The sequence below is a fragment of the Lissotriton vulgaris genome, chromosome 6, assembly GCF_964263255.1.
Source record: "Lissotriton vulgaris chromosome 6, aLisVul1.2, whole genome shotgun sequence".
NCBI lineage: Eukaryota > Metazoa > Chordata > Amphibia > Caudata > Salamandridae > Lissotriton > Lissotriton vulgaris.
The window spans coordinates 1,711,211,761-1,711,236,596 of NC_141694.1; positions in this window are offsets into that span (position 1 = coordinate 1,711,211,761).

The following is a 24,836-nucleotide window of genomic DNA, read 5'->3' on the forward strand; positions in this document are numbered from 1 at the left end:
GGTGCCCATCAGGTGTGGGCCGATTTTGCCATGTTTTAGGGAGAGAGCACATGCACTGTATCATTGGTTATCAGTGGTAAAGTGCACAGAGCTTCATCACTAAGCCCGACCCTGTACAAAATGTACATGACACCACTTGCTGATTTCATCAGAGCACATGGTACCTCCATCATTTCCTATGCCGATGACTCCCAGCTCATCCTATCAATGTCTAACAAATCCACGACCACCAGAACCAGCTTCACCAAATTAACAATCCTAATAGCAGAGTGACTGAAAACCAGCTGCTTAAAACTCAACCCCAACAAGACAGAAGTGCTGATTATCAGGAACAGGAATTTCCCCTGGGACTCTACTTGATGGCAATCATACCTCCTTGGCCCCACACCAACACCTACCAACCACGCAAGAAACCTGGGAATTATATTAGATGGCAAACTCAATATGGCATCACAAGTAAACACAGTCAGCTCCTCTTACTTCCATATATTACGCATCCTCAGAAAAATCTGCAAATGGATTCCCAGGAACACCAAACGTACTGTCACTAATGCCCTTGCCAAAAGCAGATTAGACTACGCTAACGCACTCTATTGCAAAAACAACAAGTGATGGACCGAATGTGGATCAATGTCACACATTCCCCCAGTCAAAAGATCTGGGCCCAAATCCATCGTTTTTTTGCACTCCACACCACCCTGGGTTAGACAATGGCGATATGCAAATCAGCCCTGACCCTGTTGCCCCATGGGAACAGTCCAGTCCGAACTACAAAAGCCATGTCCTTCCCAGAACGGAATCAAGCATCCGAGGACCGGACCGGTTTCGAGGTAACACCTCTCATCAGCCCGGCTAGCTTGACTCCAAGTGGTGTGGAGTGCCTGGGACCCACGTCTGGGCATCCCCAGCGCACTTAGGGCGGCAATTGCAAAAACAACAAGTGATGGACCGAATGTGGATCAATGTCACACATTCCCCCAGTCAAAAGATCTGGGCCCAAATCCATTGTTTTTTTGCACTCCACACCACCCTGGGTTAGACAATGGCGATATGCAAATCAGCTCTGACCCTGTTGCCCCATGGGAACAGTCCAGTCCGAACTACAAAAGCCATGTCCTTCCCAGAACGGAATCAAGCATCCGAGGGCCGGACCGGTTTCGAGGTAACACCTCTCATCAGCCGGGCTAGCTTGACTCCAAGTGGTGTGGAGTGCCTGGGACCCACGTCTGGGCCTCCCCAGTGCACTTAGGGCGGCAATTGCAAAAACAACAAGTGATGGACCGAATGTGGATCAATGTCACACATTCCCCCAGTCAAAAGATCTGGGCCCAAATCCATAGTTTTTTTGCACTCCACACCACCCTGGGTTAGACAATGGCGATATGCAAATCAGCTCTGACCCTGTTGCCCCATGGGAACAGTCCAGTCCGAACTACAAAAGCCATGTCCTTCCCAGAACGGAATCAAGCATCCGAGGACCGGACCGGTTTCGAGGTAACACCTCTCCTCAGCCCGGCTAGCTTGACTCCAAGTGGTGTGGAGTGCCTGGGACCCACGTCTGGGCATCCCCAGCGCACTTAGGGCGGCAATTGCAAAAACAACAAGTGATGGACCGAATGTGAATCAATGTCACACATTCCCCCAGTCAAAAGATCTGGGCCCAAATCCATCGTTTTTTTGCACTCCACACCACCCTGGGTTAGACAATGGCGATATGCAAATCAGCTCTGACCCTGTTGCCCCATGGGAACAGTCCAGTCCGAACTACAAAAGCCATGTCCTTCCCAGAACGGAATCAAGCATCCGAGGACCGGACTGGTTTCGAGGTAACACCTCTCATCAGCCCGGCTAGCTTGACTCCAAGTGGTGTGGAGTGCTTGGGACCCACGTCTGGGCATCCCCAGCGCACTTAGGGCGGCAATTGCAAAAACAACAAGTGATGGACCGAATGTGGATCAATGTCACACATTCCCCCAGTCAAAAGATCTGGAACCAAATCCATCGTTTTTTTGCACTCCACACCACACTGGGTTAGACAATGGCGATATGCAAATCAGCTCTGACCCTGTTGCCCCATGGGAACAGTCCAGTCCGAACTACAAAAGCCATGTCCTTCCCAGAACGGAATCAAGCATCCGAGGACCGGACCGGTTTCGAGGTAACACCTCTCATCAGCCCGGCTAGCTTGACTCCAAGTGGTGTGGAGTGCCTGGGACCCACATCTGGGCATCCCCAGCGCACTTAGCGCGGCAATTGCAAAAACAACAAGTGATGGACCGAATGTGGATCAATGTCACACATTCCCCCAGTCAAAAGATCTGGGCCCAAATCCATCGTTTTTTTGCACTCCACACCACCCTGGGTTAGACAATGGCGATATGCAAATCAGCTCTGACCCTGTTGCCCCATGGGAACAATCCAGTCCGAACTACAAAAGCCATGTCCTTCCCAGAACAAAATCAAGCATCCGAGGACCGGACCGGTTTCGAGGTAACACCTCTCATCAGCCCGGCTAGCTTGACTCCAAGTGGTGTGGAGTGCCTGGGACCCACGTCTGGGCATCCCCAGCGCACTTAGGGCGGCAATTGCAAAAACAACAAGTGATGGACCGAATGTGGATCAATGTCACACATTCCCCCAGTCAAAAGATCTGGGCCCAAATCCATCGTTTTTTTGCACTCCACACCACCCTGGGTTAGACAATGGCAATATGCAAATCAGCTCTGACCCTGTTGCCCCATGGGAACAGTCCAGTCCGAACTACAAAAGCCATGTCCTTCCCAGAACGGAATCAAGCATCCGAGGACCGGACCGGTTTCGAGGTAACACCTCTCATCAGCCCGGCTAGCTTGACTCCAAGTGGTGTGGAGTGCCTGGGACCCACGTCTGGGCATCCCCAGCGCACTTAGGGCGGCAATTGCAAAAACAACAAGTGATGGACCGAATGTGGATCAATGTCACACATTCCCCCAGTCAAAAGATCTGGGCCCAAATCCATCGTTTTTTTGCACTCCACACCACCCTGGGTTAGACAATGGCGATATGCAAATCAGCTCTGACCCTGTTGCCCCATGGGAACAGTCCAGTCCGAACTACAAAAGCCATGTCCTTCCCAGAACGGAATCAAGCATCCGAGGACCGGACCGGTTTCGAGGTAACACCTCTCATCAGCCCGGCTAGCTTGACTCCAAGTGGTGTGGAGTGCCTGGGACCCACGTCTGGGCATCCCCAGCGCACTTAGGGCGGCAATTGCAAAAACAACAAGTGGTGGACCGAATGTGGATCAATGTCACACATTCCCCCAGTCAAAAGATCTGGGCCCAAATCCATCGTTTTTTTGCACTCCACACCACCCTGGGTTAGACAATGGCGATATGCAAATCAGCTCTGACCCTGTTGCCCCATGGGAACAGTCAAGTCCGAACTACAAAAGCCATGTCCTTCCCAGAACGGAATCAAGCATCCGAGGACCGGACCGGTTTCGAGGTAACACCTCTCATCAGCCCGGCTAGCTTGACTCCAAGTGGTGTGGAGTGCCTGGGACCCACGTCTGGGCATCCCCAGCACACTTAGGGCGGCAATTGCAAAAACAACAAGTGATGGACCGAATGTGGATCATGTCACACATTCCCCCAGTCAAAAGATCTGGGCCCAAATCCATCGTTTTTTTGCACTCCACACCACCCTGGGTTAGACAATGGCGATATGCAAATCAGCTCTGACCCTGTTGCCCCATGGGAACAGTCCAGTCCGAACTACAAAAGCCATGTCCTTCCCAGAACGGAATCAAGCATCCGAGGACCGGACCGGTTTCGAGGTAACACCTCTCATCAGCCCGGCTAGCTTGAGTCCAAGTGGTGTGGAGTGCCAGGGACCCACGTCTGGGCATCCCCAGCGCACTTAGGGCGGCAATTGCAAAAACAACAAGTGATGGACCGAATGTGGATCAATGTCACACATTCCCCCAGTCAAAAGATCTGGGCCCAAATCCATCGTTTTTTTGCACTCCACACCACCCTGGGTTAGACAATGGCGATATGCAAATCAGCTCTGACCCTGTTGCCCCATGGGAACAGTCCAGTCCGAACTACAAAAGCCATGTCCTTCCCTGAACGGAATCAAGCATCCGAGGACCGGACCGGTTTCGAGGTAACACCTCTCATCAGCCCGGCTAGCTTGACTCCAAGTGGTGTGGAGTGTCTGGGACCCACGTCTGGGCATCCCCAGCGTACTTAGGGCGGCAATTGCAAAAACAACAAGTGATGGACCGAATGTGAATCAATGTCACACATTCCCCCAGTCAAAAGATCTGGGCCCAAATCCATCGTTTTTTTAGCACTCCACACCACCCCGGGTTAGACAATGGCGATATGCAAATCAGCTCTGACCCTGTTGCCCCATGGGAACAGTCCAGTCCGAACTACAAAAGCCATGTCCTTCCCAGAACGGAATCAAGCATCCGAGGACCGGACCGGTTTCGAGGTAACACCTCTCATCAGCCCGGCTAGCTTGACTCCAAGTGGTGTGGAGTGCCTGGGACCCACGTCTGGGCATCCCTAGCGCACTTAGGGCGGCAATTGCAAAAACAACAAGTGATGGACCGAATGTGGATCAATGTCACACATTCCCCCAGTCAAAAGATCTGGGCCCAAATCCATCGTTTTTTTGCACTCCACACCACCCTGGGTTAGACAATGGCGATATGCAAATCAGCTCCGACCCTGTTGCCCCATTGGAACAGTCCAGTCCGAACTACAAAAGCCATGTCCTTCCCAGAACGGAATCAAGCATCCGAGGACCGGACCGGTTTCGAGGTAACACCTCTCATCAGCCCGGCTAGCTTGACTCCAAGTGGTGTGGAGTGCCTGGGACCCACGTCTGGGCATCCCCAGCGCACTTAGGGCGGCAATTGCAAAAACAACAAGTGATGGACCGAATGTGAATCAATGTCACACATTCCCCCAGTCAAAAGATCTGGGCCCAAATCCATCGTTTTTTTGCACTCCACACCACCCTGGAATAGACAATGGCGATATGCAAATCAGCTCTGACCCTGTTGCCCCATGGGAACAGTCCAGTCCCAACTACAAAAGCCATGTCCTTCCCAGAACGGAATCAAGCATCCGAGGACCGGACCGGTTTCGAGGTAACACCTCTCATCAGCCCGGCTAGCTTGACTCCAAGTGGTGTGGAGTGCCTGGGACCCACGTCTGGGCATCCCCAGCGCACTCAGGGCGGCAATTGCAAAAACAACAAGTGATGGACCGAATGTGGATCAATGTCACACATTCCCCCAGTCAAAAGATCTGGGCCCAAATCCATCGTTTTTTTGCACTCCACACCACCCTGGGTTAGACAATGGCGATATGCAAATCAGCTCTGACCCTGTTGCCCCATGGGAACAGTCCAGTCCGAACTACAAAAGCCATGTCCTTCCCAGAACGGAATCAAGCATCCGAGGACCGGACCGGTTTCGAGGTAACACCTCTCATCAGCCCGGCTAGCTTGACTCCAAGTGGTGTGGAGTGCCTGGGACCCACGTCTGGGCATCCCCAGCGCACTTAGGGCGGCAATTGCAAAAACAACAAGTGATGGACCGAATGTGGATCAATGTCACACATTCCCCCAGTCAAAAGATCTGGGCCCAAATCCATCGTTTTTTTGCACTCCACACCACCCTGGGTTAGACAATGGCGATATGCAAATCAGCTCTGACCCTGTTGCCCCATGGGAACAGTCCAGTCCGAACTACAAAAGCCATGTCCTTCCCAGAACGGAATCAAGCATCCGAGGACCGGACCGGTTTCGAGGTAACACCTCTCATCAGCCCGGCTAGCTTGACTCCAAGTGGTGTGGAGTGCCTGGGACCCACGTCTGGGCATCCCCAGCGCACTCAGGGCGGCAATTGCAAAAACAACAAGTGATGGACCGAATGTGGATCAATGTCACACATTCCCCCAGTCAAAAGATCTGGGCCCAAATCCATCGTTTTTTTGCACTCCACACCACCCTGGGTTAGACAATGGCGATATGCAAATCAGCTCTGACCCTGTTGCCCCATGGGAACAGTCCAGTCCGAACTACAAAAGCCATGTCCTTCCCAGAACGGAATCAAGCATCCGAGGACCGGACCGGTTTCGAGGTAACACCTCTCATCAGCCCGGCTAGCTTGACTCCAAGTGGTGTGGAGTGCCTGGGACCCACGTCTGGGCATCCCCAGCACACTTAGGGCGGCAATTGCAAAAACAACAAGTGATGGACCGAATGTGGATCATGTCACACATTCCCCCAGTCAAAAGATCTGGGCCCAAATCCATCGTTTTTTTGCACTCCACACCACCCTGGGTTAGACAATGGCGATATGCAAATCAGCTCTGACCCTGTTGCCCCATGGGAACAGTCCAGTCCGAACTACAAAAGCCATGTCCTTCCCAGAACGGAATCAAGCATCCGAGGACCGGACCGGTTTCGAGGTAACACCTCTCATCAGCCCGGCTAGCTTGAGTCCAAGTGGTGTGGAGTGCCAGGGACCCACGTCTGGGCATCCCCAGCGCACTTAGGGCGGCAATTGCAAAAACAACAAGTGATGGACCGAATGTGGATCAATGTCACACATTCCCCCAGTCAAAAGATCTGGGCCCAAATCCATCGTTTTTTTGCACTCCACACCACCCTGGGTTAGACAATGGCGATATGCAAATCAGCTCTGACCCTGTTGCCCCATGGGAACAGTCCAGTCCGAACTACAAAAGCCATGTCCTTCCCTGAACGGAATCAAGCATCCGAGGACCGGACCGGTTTCGAGGTAACACCTCTCATCAGCCCGGCTAGCTTGACTCCAAGTGGTGTGGAGTGTCTGGGACCCACGTCTGGGCATCCCCAGCGTACTTAGGGCGGCAATTGCAAAAACAACAAGTGATGGACCGAATGTGAATCAATGTCACACATTCCCCCAGTCAAAAGATCTGGGCCCAAATCCATCGTTTTTTTAGCACTCCACACCACCCCGGGTTAGACAATGGCGATATGCAAATCAGCTCTGACCCTGTTGCCCCATGGGAACAGTCCAGTCCGAACTACAAAAGCCATGTCCTTCCCAGAACGGAATCAAGCATCCGAGGACCGGACCGGTTTCGAGGTAACACCTCTCATCAGCCCGGCTAGCTTGACTCCAAGTGGTGTGGAGTGCCTGGGACCCACGTCTGGGCATCCCCAGCGCACTTAGGGCGGCAATTGCAAAAACAACAAGTGATGGACCGAATGTGGATCAATGTCACACATTCCCCCAGTCAAAAGATCTGGGCCCAAATCCATCGTTTTTTTGCACTCCACACCACCCTGGGTTAGACAATGGCGATATGCAAATCAGCTCTGACCCTGTTGCCCCATTGGAACAGTCCAGTCCAAACTACAAAAGCCATGTCCTTCCCAGAACGGAATCAAGCATCCGAGGACCGGACCGGTTTCGAGGTAACACCTCTCATCAGCACGGCTAGCTTGACTCCAAGTGGTGTGGAGTGCCTGGGACCCACGTCTGGGCATCCCCAGCGCACTTAGGGCGGCAATTGCAAAAACAACAAGTGATGGACCGAATGTGGATCAATGTCACACATTCCCCCAGTCAAAAGATCTGGGCCCAAATCCATCGTTTTTTTGCACTCCACACCACCCTGGAATAGACAATGGCGATATGCAAATCAGCTCTGACCCTGTTGCCCCATGGGAACAGTCCAGTCCGAACTACAAAAGCCATGTCCTTCCCAGAACGGAATCAAGCATCCGAGGACCGGACCGGTTTCGAGGTAACACCTCTCATCAGCCCGGCTAGCTTGACTCCAAGTGGTGTGGAGTGCCTGGGACCCACGTCTGGGCATCCCCAGCGCACTCAGGGCGGCAATTGCAAAAACAACAAGTGATGAACCGAATGTGGATCAATGTCACACATTCCCCCAGTCAAAAGATCTGGGCCCAAATCCATCGTTTTTTTGCACTCCACACCACCCTGGGTTAGACAATGGCGATATGCAAATCAGCTCTGACCCTGTTGCCCCATGGGAACAGTCCAGTCCGAACTACAAAAGCCATGTCCTTCCCAGAACGGAATCAAGCATCCGAGGACCGGACCGGTTTCGAGGTAACACCTCTCATCAGCCCGTCTAGCTTGACTCCAAGTGGTGTGGAGTGCCTGGGACCCACGTCTGGGCATCCCCAGCGCACTTAGGGCGGCAATTGCAAAAACAACAAGTGATGGACCGAATGTGGATCAATGTCACACATTCCCCCAGTCAAAAGATCTGGGCCCAAATCCATCGTTTTTTTGCACTCCACACCACCCTGGGTTAGACAATGGCGATATGCAAATCAGCTCTGACCCTGTTGCCCCATGGGAACAGTCCAGTCCGAACTACAAAAGCCATGTCCTTCCCAGAACGGAATCAAGCATCCGAGGACAGGACCGGTTTCGAGGTAACACCTCTCATCAGCCCGGCAAGCTTGACTCTAAGTGGTGTGGAGTGCCTGGGACCCACGTCTGGGCATCCCCAGCGCACTTAGGGTGGCAATTGCAAAAACAACAAGTGATGGACCGAATGTGGATCAATGTCACACATTCCCCCAGTCAAAATATCTGGGCCCAAATCCATCGTTTTTTTGCACTCCACACCACCCTGGGTTAGACAATGGCGATATGCAAATCAGCTCTGACCCTGTTGCCCCATGGGAACAGTCCAGTCCGAACTACAAAAGCCATGTCCTTCCCAGAACGGAATCAAGCATCCGAGGACCGGACCGGTTTCGAGGTAACACCTCTCATCAGCCCGGCTAGCTTGACTCCAAGTGGTGTGGAGTGCCTGGGACCCACGTCTGGGCATCCCCAGCGCACTTAGGGCGGCAATTGCAAAAACAACAAGTGATGGACCGAATGTGGATCAATGTCACACATTCCCCCAGTCAAAAGATCTGGGCCCAAATCCATCGTTTTTTTGCACTCCACACCACCCTGGGTTAGACAATGGCGATATGCAAATCAGCTCTGACCCTGTTGCCCCATGGGAACAGTCCAGTCCCAACTACAAAAGCCATGTCCTTCCCAGAACGGAATCAAGCATCCGAGGACCGGACCGGTTTCGAGGTAACACCTCTCATCAGCCCGGCTAGCTTGACTCCAAGTGGTGTGGAGTGCCTGGGACCCACGTCTGGGCATCCCCAGCGCACTTAGGGCGGCAATTGCAAAAACAACAAGTGATGGACCGAATGTGGATCAATGTCACACATTCCCCCAGTCAAAAGATCTGGGCCCAAATCCATCGTTTTTTTGCACTCCACACCACCCTGGGTTAGACAATGGCGATATGCAAATCAGCTCTGACCCTGTTGCCCCATGGGAACAGTCCAGCCCGAACTACAAAAGCCATGTCCTTCCCAGAACGGAATCAATCATCCGAGGACCGGACCGGTTTCGAGGTAACACCTCTTATCAGCCCGGCTAGCTTGACTCCAAGTGGTGTGGAGTGCCTGGGACCCACGTCTGGGCATCCCCAGCGCACTTAGGGCGGCAATTGCAAAAACAACAAGTGATGGACCGAATGTGGATCAATGTCACACATTCCCCTAGTCAAAAAATCTGGGCCCAAATCCATCGTTTTTTTGCACTCCACACCACCCTGGGTTAGACAATGGCGATATGCAAATCAGCTCTGACCCTGTTGCCCCATGGGAACAGTCCAGTCCGAACTACAAAAGCCATGTCCTTCCCAGAACGGAATCAAGCATCCGAGGACCGGACCGGTTTCGAGGTAACACCTCTGATCAGCCCGGCTAGCTTGACTCCAAGTGGTGTGGAGTGCCTGGGACCCACGTCTGGGCATCCCCAGCGCACTTAGGGCGGCAATTGCAAAAACAACAAGTGATGGATCGAATGTGGATGAATGTCACACATTCCCCCAGCCATAATCTCCAGCCACCTCCAGCCACATTCACGCAATTCAGCATGCCATAGCAAAACTCATTGTAGACCTTCCATGTCACACCCATATCACACCACACCTTAGAAGACTCCCCCATCTTCCAATACACAAACGCTGCCAATTTAAACTCCTCCTGCATGCATACAGGGCCCTGAGCAATTTAGGATCAGCATACCTCAACAGCCAGCATGACTTCCACCAACCCTCCAGACGCCTTCGTTCATCCTCACTCTCTCACACACACTCCATGTACCCAGAAAAGAAGAACCGAATGCCCAGCCTTATCTTACATCACACCAAAAACATGGAATGAACTCTCTCTACACATATGGGCCTCCTCCACGCTTCTTCAATTCCTCAAGAGGCTGAAGACCTGACTTTTCAACTAACTCCCACACGACTCTTGCACCTATACACCTGCTCCAGTGCCTGGATACCCTACTGTGTGATAAGCCATACTCTACAAATTCAGTTAACATACCATAACATAGTAGAGTCATAATCACAACAAAAACAAATTCAGAAAACAGGAAGAGTGAAGGCAAAATGTTTGGATGTGCCACTGCAGAGGGATAAAATCCAAAACACAATAAATAATAACAAGAGCCTTGAAGGGAATCCTTTTTTTTAATATGAAGCCAATGCAGATTCCACAGATTTTGTGAAATCGAGTACCACTTGGGAATGTCCAAATTAAGTTCTCTGATCCATTTTTCAGAGAGACTGAGAAACAGAATGTTAAAAAATCGAACCTAGAGGTTATCAAACCAGGGGCAACCATCTTATGGGTTGCAAACGGAAGGAGATTGGGAAACATTCTTAGTGAGAGTGGCCAGGCAAACCAGGTCTCAAATATGGCAATCATCTGGGGTTGATAGGACCAATCATTATCCAACTTCATACCTACGTTCTTTTCAATTTTGGTTGGAGCTAAAGGGGTAGAGAGATCACTTGGCCAGCAGTTATTGAGCCACTGTTCGTTCACTTGACCAAAGTAAAGAATCTATGTTTTCTCAGTGTTGCATTCCAGATAGCTCTCACGCAACCTATGCAGAGCGTCATTAAGACAAGATTTAAAAGCCACAAATGTTTCTGTAGTTGCACGTTCAAAAATGAGACGCAGCTGGGTATCATCGGCATATGAAATGGTTTTTATGCCGTATAAGTCAGCTTAACTAACGGGCCACATAAATGTTGAATAGCGTAGGGCTCAAGGAGGAGCACTGTGGCACCACACAAGCTAGCTGGTTTCTGGTTGAAAAGTAGGGGCAAGCCAAATCTGATGTTCTCTAACTTCCAGGAATTATTTTAGCCAGCTACAAGCAATACCTCCAATGCCTAGCTCAGCCAGGAACTATATAGCATTGGAGAAAGTCTTCAACGCTTCAGAGAGATCCATCAGGCTCAAGGTAGTATTCCTACCACCATCCTGTGCAATCTTACTTGCCTCAGTTACCTCCAAGAGAGCTCAGTAGTTTGACAGGGAGGAAAACCTGAATGGGTGGGATACTAAAGTCCATAGGCAGTCAGCTGGCTGTTGACAATCCTTGCCAACACCTTAGTGGCAAGGGGGAGTAAGGAAGACAAAATATCGACTCCAAAATATCGACTGGACATAATATCGAGTTTTAAATTTAGACTGGACAAAATATCGACTGGACATAATATCGACTACAAAAATATCGTTTTTCAGGTAAGTGAAGTAATATCGACTGTATAAAATATAGATAGCAAAAATATCGAATTTTTAATAATATATAATATTTTATAGTGTATTTTTATGTAATAATATGTGTGAATAGTGTGTATTAATGTTATAAAATATTTTATTAAATGAATTTTGTTTTTATAATAATTGCGTAATGTAATTCTGTAGCGGGTTGTGGGTTTATAGGGGAATAGGGTGGGAAGTAATTTAATAATAATTAATTAATTAATATATGTTTGTTAATATTTTGAATTAATAATTAATTGATAATTAATTAATATTAATTAGTTAACTAATTAATATAATTTTGAACATATTTTGTATTAGTAATTAATTGTTAATTAATTAATTGTAATTAGTTAATTACATTAATTAGAGTAAATTTTTAATATATATAATTTTGTGTTATTTTTAAGTAATTAATTTGGAAAAAATAATATTAATTATTAAAATAATTACAGCTAATGTTCTAATATATTTACTTTATTGTTATTGTTAATTAATAATTAATTGGTAATTAAATAATATTAATAAATTTTGGGTAAAGGAGCATTTTTAGGGTTCAGGGTCAGTTTTCAGTTTTAGGGTAAAGGGGTATTTTTGGGGTTCAGGGTCAGTTTTCAGTTTTTGGGTAAAGGGGCATTTTTAGGGTTCAGGGTCAGTTTTCAGTTTTAGGGTAAAGGGGTATTTTTAGGGTTCAGGGTCAGTTTTCAGTTCATGGGTAAAGGGGTATTTTTAGGGTTCAGGGTCAGTTTTCAGTTCATGGTTAAAGGGCTATTTTTAGGGTTCAGGGTCAGTGTTCAGTTCTTGGGTAAAGGGGTATTTTTAGGGTTCAGGGTCAGTTTTCAGTTTTTAGGTAAAGGGGTATTTTTAGGGTTCAGGGTCAGTTTTGGGTTTTTGGGTAAAGGGGTATTTTTAGGGTTCAGGGTCAGTTTTGGGTTTTTGGGTAAAGGGGTATTTTTAGGGTTCAGGGTCAACAAATAAGATTGTAAAAAATTATTTTTATTATTTTCATTTATTATTAATTATTATAATTTAATTTAAGTAGTTTTAAGTATATTTTAGTAATACAAATTTAATATTAATTTAATTTAACACTGTTTTTAATAAAGTCGATATTTTTTACATCTATATTATTGTTAACGATATTTTGTACTCGATATTTTTGTACTTACCTGTTTGTAGATACAAACTCGATATTTTCACTGTCGATATTTTGTCCACGATATTTTGGCAAGTCGATATTTTGTCCCTCGATATTATTTCAGTGATCCCAGGAAATAGGCCAAACGTTAGACAGTACTCCTGAGTTAACCAATGGTTTGTTCGAAAGAGGTGCCACTCTGGCCCTCTTTCAGCAAGAGGGTACTGCTGCCGGCTCCAGCGAGTTATTGAAGAGTTGGTGCAAAATCAATACTATGACCTCGGCTGAATAAGCCAGGGCATGTGTCAGTAGGAACCCTCTTTTGCACTGCAAAAAGGCCTGTTGAGTTTGCTCAATAAATATCAAGGCACACTTGTTTAAAGAGCATGCGATTTTAGGAGAGCTCCAAGTTTTTGTTGCTGATGGTGGAATGTCTAAACTAGTTCATAGTCTTGTGAAGCCTTCTTAGACTTGGATTTTTTCCTCAAAATATATAGAAAACTGTTTACAAAGTTCGGCCAAGGATGTGATTGCTGGACTAGAGGCTATGGGATTGAGGTAGGATTTGGCAATTTTAAATATTTAGCGGGAACTATTTTCCGCTTCACCAATACACAATGTATAAAATACACTCTGGGCAGTTTTAAAAGCCTTGTGGAAGATTTTAGAGCCAATTTAAAAGACTCTTTATTGTCTTTGTTGTGGTAATGTCACTGATTACACTTCAGTTCTTTACAACCTTTTATAAGGGAGTGCTGGTCTGACAAGAACCCTGGGGAGACAGACCTCTTTGCTTAGCTGAGATTGTGTTGATAGGGACAAGGAGACAGCAGTTTCATGTAGCCATGATAGAATGAGATCTAGATCAATATTGCCCAAAAGTATTGATGAAGACATCAATTGTAATTCTGTAAGCTCAGTTGAGTCAACTTTATTCCCAGCACAGACCGTATCCTTGACCTTACTGCAGTGGCGTAATGAAAGTTGAGGGGGCCCCCCTGCAAGGTACACGGTGGGGCCCCCGCTCCGGATTTATTCCGGAGGTCTCAGGCCTGAGTACTGTGCTGAGGGGGTCCCCTGCAGCTCGGTGGACCCCGCACCGCGGGGGTCTGTCTTACGCGCCTGGCCCGTCACCTCTAAAGTCCTGCCCCGTCACCTCTCCTGCCCTGTCACCTCTCCTGACCCGTCACAACTCTTGCCCCTTGCCCAGTCCCTGCTCCTGCCCCTTCACTCTCAGTGAGCAACATTGGCAAATTACACAGGACCGCAAGTTCCCCACAGTACTCTGTTTGGGGAAAGCTCCTCTGTAATCACAGACTACGATCTACTGGCTCCAAGGCACTCACTCACAAGACATGCTAAAGGCAGACGGCGCATTGTCATTTGAAAGGGGATAATCAGCCTCAGTCAGAATGACAATGGGCCTGTCTACAGTATGTGCGAGCTCAGTGAGGGGCTGCTGTAACCTCTGGAGTTCAACAGAGAAGTGCGACCTGGACCCTGAGAACTTTTAATCTCCTGGTACTTCTCAGGGTAACAGCTCAGCTCGCTGTAATTGATCTCCAAAATTATGGACAAAAGGCGTCCGTGAAAGGAATGATTATGGTTAACGGACAGGACACCAAAATGACAGACGGTCCGAGAAATTTACGGATGGTTGGTCACTCTAACTGAGAGTTAACAAACTTTTCAAATAGTTCAGTTTGGAATGTTAATAAAGAAATAGGTCTGAAAGTAGAGAAGCTAGTCATATCCATAGATTTTTTAACAAAAGCATGTTTCCATCTTGGCAGAAGTTCAGCAGAGGCCAGAGACTTATTACAAATTTCCCAGAGTTTTGGGGTCACAAGACCTATAGCAAAATTTAAAAACCAGGGAGATATTCACAAGGAAGTGGCGGATAGAGGCGTTAGCCTTCTTGGCTTAACGCCTCTCTCTGCTACTTCGGAAACACAAGGCTGCACCATATTCACAAGGATATGGTGCAGCCTTGCGTTTACCCCTGCGATGGTGCTAAGTTTCACAACTTAGCACCAACGCTGGCACCCTTGCACCAGAGTGCAAGGGTGCCTACAAGCAGGGAGGTTTGTTAATGTGCAGGAAGGTTTCTCTTCCAGCACATAAGCAAACCTAAAATGCCAGTTTGTTACCTACATGTGTGCTGCTTCATGCAGCACACACGTAAGTTACAAAACGGCATGTTTAGAAAAGGTTTGTTTATGTACAGGAAGGGACACCTTCCTGTACATAACTGCCACAGCCGGCGATGCGCATCAGGCACTGATATCTAAATATGACTGGTGGTACTCTGCAATGGGGTGAAGCAAGCAATGTCCTCCACTGACTTGGTGTGCTGACAGACAGCCTGTCAATCTACAGATCAGCCCTTATGTCGCTAGCCTCAAATTTATAGTAAAAACTCTCTCTACCCTCCACGCCTCTCTCCTGCTCTTCCTCCCTCCATCCCATATCTGGTCCTTTTGCCCAGCTGGAATAATTGCCATGAACAAAGACTGCATCTCCTTGAACTCTTGTTAGGCAGGGAGCAGGCCTGATACACAATAAATTCACTGATCGCCTGGCCCAGGCCAGATGTACTTTTGGTCTAAATGTTATTCAAGAGATTTAATCTACCACATGCAGCTATATCAGGCAAACCCTGTGTATTTGTAACAAAACGCCATGTAATGGTTACTCGGCAACATGTTTGGGAATACATTTTCAACTTGCTTCTACAGGCCTCACCATCTAAATGCTGCTTTTTAGCTTACATTGGTAGCATGAGCTCAATACAAACTCAAGAAATACAAATAAGACATAACAAAATGAATCAACTAGCTGTATAATTTGGTACAAATGTAAACAAATAAATACATGTATTAAAAGGCATGATTACAGTACATGTTCTCATGTGTTACGAGTCACCTGGTAATCTTGCCCTTTTATTGGCTCACGGTCCAGAATAGCTCAGTGTGAACCACCTGCTACGTATCTGCTATGCTACACCCCAGCTTGCCATCTTGGTCCATTAATAAGTGGAATATATTACACAGAGTAATTTAAACATGTAAGATATGCTGGCAGATGACCGAGAATACGGGGCACAAAGCTATGGAACACAATATGCAAAGGAAACGAACTACAGAGGCCCCATGACAGGGTCCTGCGGGGTCTCAGTTGATCTTAATCAATGTCAGTTAGCTCGGCTCTGAGCCCAATCTGCTGCGGCACCAGCATGCTGCGGTTCTACTTAGCCTGCAAAAATTAAATTATTATTAACGTTGCAAATTGACATCATAATGTCAGAAAGCAACATGAATTATCAGACCTGAGTTGCGGATGGAACGAGAGTGGGCATTGTGGAGGCACTCGTATTTCCCGAGATCTTCCCTCTGCACAGAAGACTGTCCGACCTCTTCTGCTGACTGCTCTGCCTGTGGTCCCGCGTGATGATGGGGCAGCAAACTACTACTGCGGCACAAAGTATTGCAGTAGTGAGCCCAAGGAACATTATTGCCCGCGTTTAATTGCCGCCTTTCTACTAGTGACTCTTCCTGTTGGAAAATAGAGGGTCACGTGACGGCACGTAACATGAGGCCGTCGCAAGAAATATCATATTGTTATGGCTGAGGCTGAGTGCCCTATTGAAAACGCTGACGTTTGGGAGAGAGAGACAGTACGACATTTTCTGAAGCATTTTACATTAAAAAAAACACAAATGGTTGCTTGTAAAACGTGTCCTGTTTCCTGGGCAGTGTCTTGCAGGAGTTCATTTCTGATGTCAGGTGGCATATGTCACTGGGCGGCGAGGGGGCCCCCTGGAGCCTGGGGGCCCCCCCGCACTGCATGGGCTGCGGGGGCCTGTGTTACGCCCCTGCCTTACTGGTTGATTCAGAGATGAAGTTACTCCTGTCCCAACTTCGGGGCCGATTACGATGCCGTAGGAATGTCTCCGACAAAGAGTTGGAGCCATTTCCTATGGCATCATAATCAACAGTTTGGATTCATTTCCGACCGACCCATTTGAATGGTGTCGGTCGGAAATGATTCCAAACAGGATTTCCGAATGACTTACGGCGGGCCATTCGGAATTCCTCCTGTAATCCTAAAGGCGCCTCTTTCTGCCCGAGGGATTACAATATTGGATTCTGCCAGCCTTTCTGATGCAGAAAGGTTGTTGGAAGTCAACTTTGGGGGCCCCAGCAGGGCCCCCATGGGTGCAAGGCCTCCAAATGGCGGCTGAGGGGGCACCACCCTGTGGATCCCTGCACCCCATGGCAGGCACCTTGAGTTTAGAGCCATTTCTTACGGCATCCTAATCAGCAGTTTGGATTCATTTCCCACCGACCCCTTTGAATGGTGTCGGTCAGAAATGAATTCAAACAGGATTCCCGAATGACTAACAAAGGGCTCGGAGAGTCCGTATGCCATTCGGAATTCCTCCTTTAATCCTAAAGCGTCTCTTTCTGCCCGAGGGATTATATTGTCGGATTCCGACCGCCTTTCTGTGCCGTCCTTTCCAACAACAGGTTGGGGAAAATAAGCTCCAACATATCACCCACCTGGTGAGTGCCATTATTTACCAGTTGCTGCAGATTGACGCAATACAGGGGGTCCACCAGCACCAGCACTGCTTTTTCAGAGGCCTTATCGACATGTAGGTTTATGTCCTCCAAGACCATGACATTTGAGTACTTCCGTATAGTAGGGTACAGAGCCTCATCTAGGGAGGCCACAAACTCTTAAGCCGAGCCAGGGGATGATAAATCAGGACACCAGTGAATTAATAATTTGAGGAAAGGGAGATTTAGAACCCAATGTTTTATGCCCATCTTAAATTATCCAGCTGAAAGATGGAGCATGTAAAATTACTATGTAATATTATGCTAATCTCCCCCCCCCACACATTTTCCCATCCTATCTTGTCTATAAGTAGTGTACCTTGGAGGCACAATCTGAGCAATGTCAGGATTGGGGTTGGTGAGCAGTAGGTTTCGGTAAGGAACATGGCATCCAGATAAAGACCTCCCTATCCCGAGATATATGTAAGAAACGCTTGAGTAATGAAGAAACATTAATCAGCCAGGCGTCAAAACTCTTGGCTGCATATGACCCGAGTAATGGCTTCAATATGCCAATGTTTGAGGACACATTAGAGGACATATATATAGATTCACACGGCTGACCAGCAAGAGGACACTCGGGTTCAAACCATAAGGCAGCTTTACAACTACGGTAATGTAACTACTTCATAGCAATCCTTAACATAGTGTCTGCCACAGCCCAAATTAGGGGATTTATGCAAAAATAATTCACCATAAGTGTAATGAATTATTTATGGTAACCAATGTACTGATAGCACTAGGCACAGTCCGAAATGGCAGAGCACCAGGCCCAGATATTATTCCTGCTGATCTGTATTTGCCGGATAGGGACTTATGGTCCCAATACATTTTAATTCTTGCAAATGCTATAGCCAATGGTGCTCCAATTCCGGATTCCTAGAGAGGAGCAGAACTGGTTCCCATATAAAAAAAAAGTGAATAAGTCCCCGTCAGTAAACTACAGGCCAATCAGCCTTAAAGACTCAATCCAGAAAATATTTACTTGTCTCTTCTTATACAAGAACCAGGAGTGGATATAGATAGACAACATACCTTCAACACTTCAGGCTGGGTTTCACGAGTGTGTAAGCACCATCAATCATGTCTTTCGATTCCAGCTGCTTTATTTGCGGATAGTAAGTATCGGCAAGGGCAGATTATATGCTGCCTTTGTCGACCTTAAATCGGCCTTTGACCTGGTCCCACGCCACAAATTGTGGTTGATTTTGCATGAGCTAGGCATGCCCCATGCTCTGTTAGCTTTGTTGGTAGGGCTTCATGAAAACAACACTGCTAGGGTCCTTTGGGGCTCCCAAGGTGAACTGACTAATAGCTTTGCTGTTGATAAAGGGGCACGCCAAGGGTGCATTTTGGCCTCGACTTGGTTTTTATGGTTTTAAATGGCATTGTTCAATTTCTTTCCTTTCGTCCCACTAATGGTCCGTCATTAGCAAGTACAACAATGTACACGTTTAATGTTTGCTGACAACACGTTGCTAATATCTAAAACCCAGAGTGGGCTTCAGTGTGCTTTCGGCCCGTTTCAAGGAATTTATTGGATTGAGGGGTCTTTAAATCAATACAGATAAAACTAAGTATATGTCTTAACCAACATAAATCATTTAAGGGCAGTGTAACACCGGGGGGAGGGGGGGCAACATTTTTGAGTGCACTAAGGGTTTTAGCTATTTGGGTGTAACTTTGACTTCAAATCTGTCTTGGTAGGCACAAATAGAAGTACATTCTCTTAAACATCACAAAATTGCTGGATTCTTATTAAAGGTGCTTAGTACCACTTGTGCCAAACTAATTAGCCCAGTTCTCTAAATCTATGATGCAAAGGTTCTGGGCTCGGTCCTTTATGGTGCCGAACTATGGGGATATTCCGACATCTGCAAAAACAACAATTGATGGATGGAATGTTGCACAATGGCAAAACATTCACCCCCAGTCACAGATCTGGGTTTAATCCATCATTATTTTGCTCACCACACATCCCCAGTTCAGACATGGCCATATGCAAATCAGTCTTGACCCTGTGCCTCATGGGAACAGTCCAGCCCGAACTGCCAAGCTATGTCTTCCCTGGACCGGAATCAAGCATCCTGAGCAAAACAACGATGGATTAGGGCTTGACAGTTCCCATGGGCCACAGGATTAAGACTGATTTGCATATGTCTGGGTTCAAACTGGAATGGCATGGTGAGCAAAAAAACGATGGATTTAGGCCCAGATCTCTGTACTGGGGTAACAGTATGACATTGTTTAGCATTCTGTCCATCAACTGTTGTTTTTGCATATGGGCCGGGATGCCCGCCACCCCTTCCACCACCAATCCCAATGGGAGGAGACAGACACAGTTTGAACTTTTGGAAGGCAGGGGGGCCTCACGACGCCCCCGGCCGTATTTATTAAAATATGAAACAAAATGTAAAACTTTAAATTAAAACGTTTCATGTATCATGTACAATTTCAACTTCCATTACATTTGATGAAGACAGGTATTCAGGCTAACCTTAACAAATCTCTAATACAAAGATTTCCTAATCGAGTCTAACATCACGACATAATGCATTGCATACGAATTTGTACATCCTAACGTTAGGGGCCAACGGCAAGGTCTTAACCGGTGTCAGGTCCCTATCACCAAATTCCCGCCCTCACGTGTGAGTGGCGCATGCGCAGAGTACTTTACCCTCGTAGCCAACTGTAACTTCCCTTGTCGTGGGGGCCCCCTTTCACTTGACGCCATCTAAAGGTCGTCCGAGTTCCCGTGTGGGGTATCCGTAAGAAGGACAGCGTGGACTCCCCCCTTTCCCCGCACTCTATTCCGCCGGAGCGGATATTCGGCCCCCGGGAAATTCTGGGGAGGGGCATATAGCCGTCTCCCCCTGGTAGGGGCCTATGGCCGTCTCCCCTTGGGCGACCCATCCGTAATGGGTGCCGTCCCCCCGTGGGATGGGCCAATGGCCGCCTCCCCCCGGGTGCTCCCATCCATAATGGGTGGCGCCTCCCCTAGGGACCTTGAAATAACTGCTCACCGATCATGACCTTACCGCCCGACCGAAGACTAAATAAATACGACAGTTAGTTACCTACTAGGGAGAAAAAACCTATGCTTACTCTTAACGTACAGCTCGATATATCCAATGACTTTAACATTGCTACAAAGGAAAAGAGGTCCTATAGCACAGAACATTCTTAATTGCATACATTCCTTAACATTTCTGCAAAGAAAAAAAGGGGCCTATAAGCAAGTATTCAGTTACATGCATACTCTTGGAATCGACATAAGATTAAACGCAACAATTCCCACAAGACATTTTTTATTACAATCAAATTGCAACTTAGAACTTTGCTTACTCCCAAATTTCTGCAACAGGGGCTGGTGGGTGGGTCAAAAAACTGCAGCTTGTTCCTTTGAGGGCTCACGAGCGACGAGTGGTGCAGCCTTCAGAGCGCAGGAACAAGAGGACGCTTCCCTGGATTCCCGCGCCTTTTATCCAGCTGCGGAAAGGCGAGGCCGCGCCCCCATCCCGCCCAGAGGTTGTGGACTTCTGGGCGGGTGTTTAGGACAACCCTTTTAGGCGGCGGGGGCGTGCTCCAACCACGCCGTTATGGGCATACCGGCCGGGACACGCCCCCCACCCGCAACGGTTTCCCGGGGGCTCGAGGCACCCAGCCATACATTCGGGGTGACCGAGTGGTCTCCCCTTTCCATATGGGCCGGGATGCCCGCCACCCCTTCCACCACCAATCCCAATGGGAGGAGACAGACACAGTTTGAACTTTTGTAAGACAGGGGGGCCTCACGACCCCCCCGGCCGTATTTATTAAAATATGAAACAAAATTTAAAACTTTAAATTAAAACGTTTCATGTATCATGTACAAATTCAACTTCCATTACATTTGATAAAGACAGGTATTCAGGATAACCTTAACAAATCTCTAATACAAAGATTTCCTAACCGAGTCTAACATCACGACATAATGCATTGTAACTTCCCTTGTCGTGGGGGCCCCCTTTCACTCGACGCCATCTTAAGGTCGTCCGATTTCCCGTGCAGGGTATCCGTAAGAAGGACAGCGTGGACTCCCCCCCTTTCCCCACACTCTCTTCCGCCGGAGCGGATATCTGGCCCCCGGGAAATTCTGGGGAGGGGCATATAGCCGTCTCCCCCTGGGAGGGGCCTACGGCCGTCTCCCCCTGGGTGACCCATCCGTAATGGGTGCCGCCCCCCATGGGAGGGGCCAATGGCCGCCTCCCCCGGGCGCTCTCATCCAAAATGGGTGGCGCCCCCCCTAGGGACCTTGAAATAACTGATAATTTACATCTGATTTTAGAGGTCATGGATATGCAGGAAGACAAACTAGACGGCCTTTTTTAGGGAGACACATCAACTACAGAAACAATTGGAGGCCCAGCTATCAGGGATACAATCAACAACAGTATCAACAACAGCATTTTCAACAACCAATGCCATACCAACCACAAGCTCCGTATCCCCAGCAATTCCAGGGACCTCAAGGGAACTCCAACCAATACCAACCACAAGCCCCATACCCCCAGCAATTCCAGGGACCTCAAGGGAACTCCAATCAATATCTAGAGACAAGGAATGCAAAATATTGGAGGCAATAGATACTATCCCTCAACTTGAGTAAAAGTAGCTTAAACCAATCAACTATATCCCTACTATCAAAGGGACTATCTTTTGTCCCTCATGCCGGGATAAATAAATTTGAACTTTTTACTGATCTCATGACATTCTTGCGTAAAGTGAGACTAAAGTTTTTCTTTCAAGATAACCATACCAGCAATCATGAGAACAACAAATCAGGACTAGCTCCCAGATCTGTGTTCACCCCAACGCTAGATCAGGTACCACCTGAGGTGGGCATATTTGAAAAAGTGGTATACAACAACTTCTTACATGCCACCAAATACATACCTAAAACACCGTTCAACATCACACATGATGAACATCTAGCTATGATTACCTTAAAAAACAACACCAATATGACTGTTAAATGTTGTGACAAAGGTGGAGGGATAGCTATCCTGGATACTGATAACTACATTGATAAAATTGAGAGTATGCTTAGTGATATAAAATTCTACACCAAAATCACTAGAAATACAACTGGTGTTCTCAAATCCAAAATTGGACGTTTAACTACCCAAGCATATAATGATGACATCATTTGTCGCAAAGAATTTGAATATCTAAATGTGGAATCGCCCAGATTAGCATGCATCTATGGAACTCCTAAAGTTCATAAAGATGCAGAGAATCCTCCTTTAAGACCCATTGTCAATACTATTGGCTCCGTCACCGAGCCAATATCGAAATACTTAGATGCTATCTTACGTCCTTATATACAACTGATACCAGGCTATATAAAGGACACAAGTCAAGTAATTAACCTTTTAGAAGGTAAGCCTTATAATGCAGAGACACAATGGCTAATCACCCTTGATGTGGAAAGTCTATATTCCAAAACACCATACGGTTGAGCCCTTTGTGCAGTTGATTGGTTCATAGAAACCTACCAAGTAGATTGTGATAGTAAATTTATTCTTGATTGCCTATCCATTGTACTAAAGGAAAACATTTTTGAATTTCGGGGGTCCCTTTACAAACAAACAAAAGGAGTCAGCATGGGAGCCTCGTGTGCTCCCACTATTGCTAACATTTATGTAGCATTCTTTGAGCATAAGCACATTTTCAAAGAGGAGGCCCCTTTCTTTGAAACAGTCCATTTTTGGTCACGACATATCGATGACATCATTTTTATTTGGAATAATGACCTACCAGTTTTGCTAGAATTCACACAATGGCTCAATCTGTGCGATGAAAATCTGCAATTTACATCTCACTATAGTAATGTAGAGATTGAGTTCTTGGACATCATGATCAAACATGAGAATAGACAGTTGTATGTAGACCTATATACAAAACCAACTGCTCATAATACTATCCTCCATCATACCAGTTTCCACCCACTAAACCAAAAAAATGCAATTCCCTTTGGGCAATTTCTGCGATTGCGCAGGAATTGCACCAAACTCTCGGATTATGATCGGAGAGCTGAAGAAATGAAGGCCAAATTTGAAAACCGTGAATACCCTCATCGAATTATTCGACATGCATATAAGCGTGCACGTTTTTATTATAGGCAACATCTACGCTCGGGGAATTCGAACACTACTGATCAAAATCTGGTGTTTGTAACAAGACACTCTGTCCTTAACGAAAGGATAAGACAGATTATTTGCTCCAATTGGCCCTTATTAAACATCAACAAACAAGCCACAGAGGCCTTACAAAAACCTATGTTTGCCTATCGAAAGAACAGAAATCTCAAGGACATAGTAGTAAGATCTCGAATGCCAAAAGACAAACCACTTCTCCAACGAAGTATTAGCGATTCACATCCAGTCTATGGAAACTTTAAATGTGGAAGTGTAAATCTTGTCCAATTGCCATAGAGAGCAAATCATTTTGCCACAATGGATTAACTGTTGAAAACAAGGGCATGACAAATTGTAAAACCAAAAATTTGGTTTATGTGCTTCCATGTCCTTGCGATAAGGCATATGTGGGGGAAACCTCTCGGTGTATGAATACCAGATTGACTGAGCATAGATCGGCTATCCGTACACAAAAAACGACTGCACCATTGGTAAGCCACTATGTAGAAAAAAACATTCACCAGACGACATACGCTGGAACATCCAGGAGAAAATAGCACCCACAGCAGGGCTCTGCTGTGACAAAATAAGAAAAAAACTAGAGGTTTACCATATATTCATGTTTAATACTGTTAATAATGGACTAAACTCTGAGATCCCATGGGATCAAGCAATCATCTAAAATAGCAGAAACATATGTATGAATCATTGTTGAACATCTATGTCCCAATATAAAGAAACCCTGAACCCCCTTAGAATTATATCAATACATATACTCAGCAAGAAATTTTGTATGGCCTATACCACACAAACATTATGTATGAATACTATGAATGTGGGGCTTATGATAAATGGCAAACTTGAAATACATGAAGGACTTGGGGGACTCCGGGACATCACATGAGAAATATACATAATATCTAGATAATGATATGAGAAATATACATAATATCTGAATAATAAGGTGACCGTTGGGCACGCTATGGTCACAATTGACAACTATCTTATCAATTTACCTGTAGGGAATAATCTTTTTTGATTATTCTATTCTTGTAAGTCTTTCAACACAATCATATCGGGTCGATTGTGCTGCTTATCCGGCAGCACAGTATACTGTATTTATTTCCTATCTAAATTATTTCCTATCTAAATTGTTAATATATATTCATTTCTTTATTCCCCTTTCTTAGTTTGATATTTCACTTTCCATCTTAATTA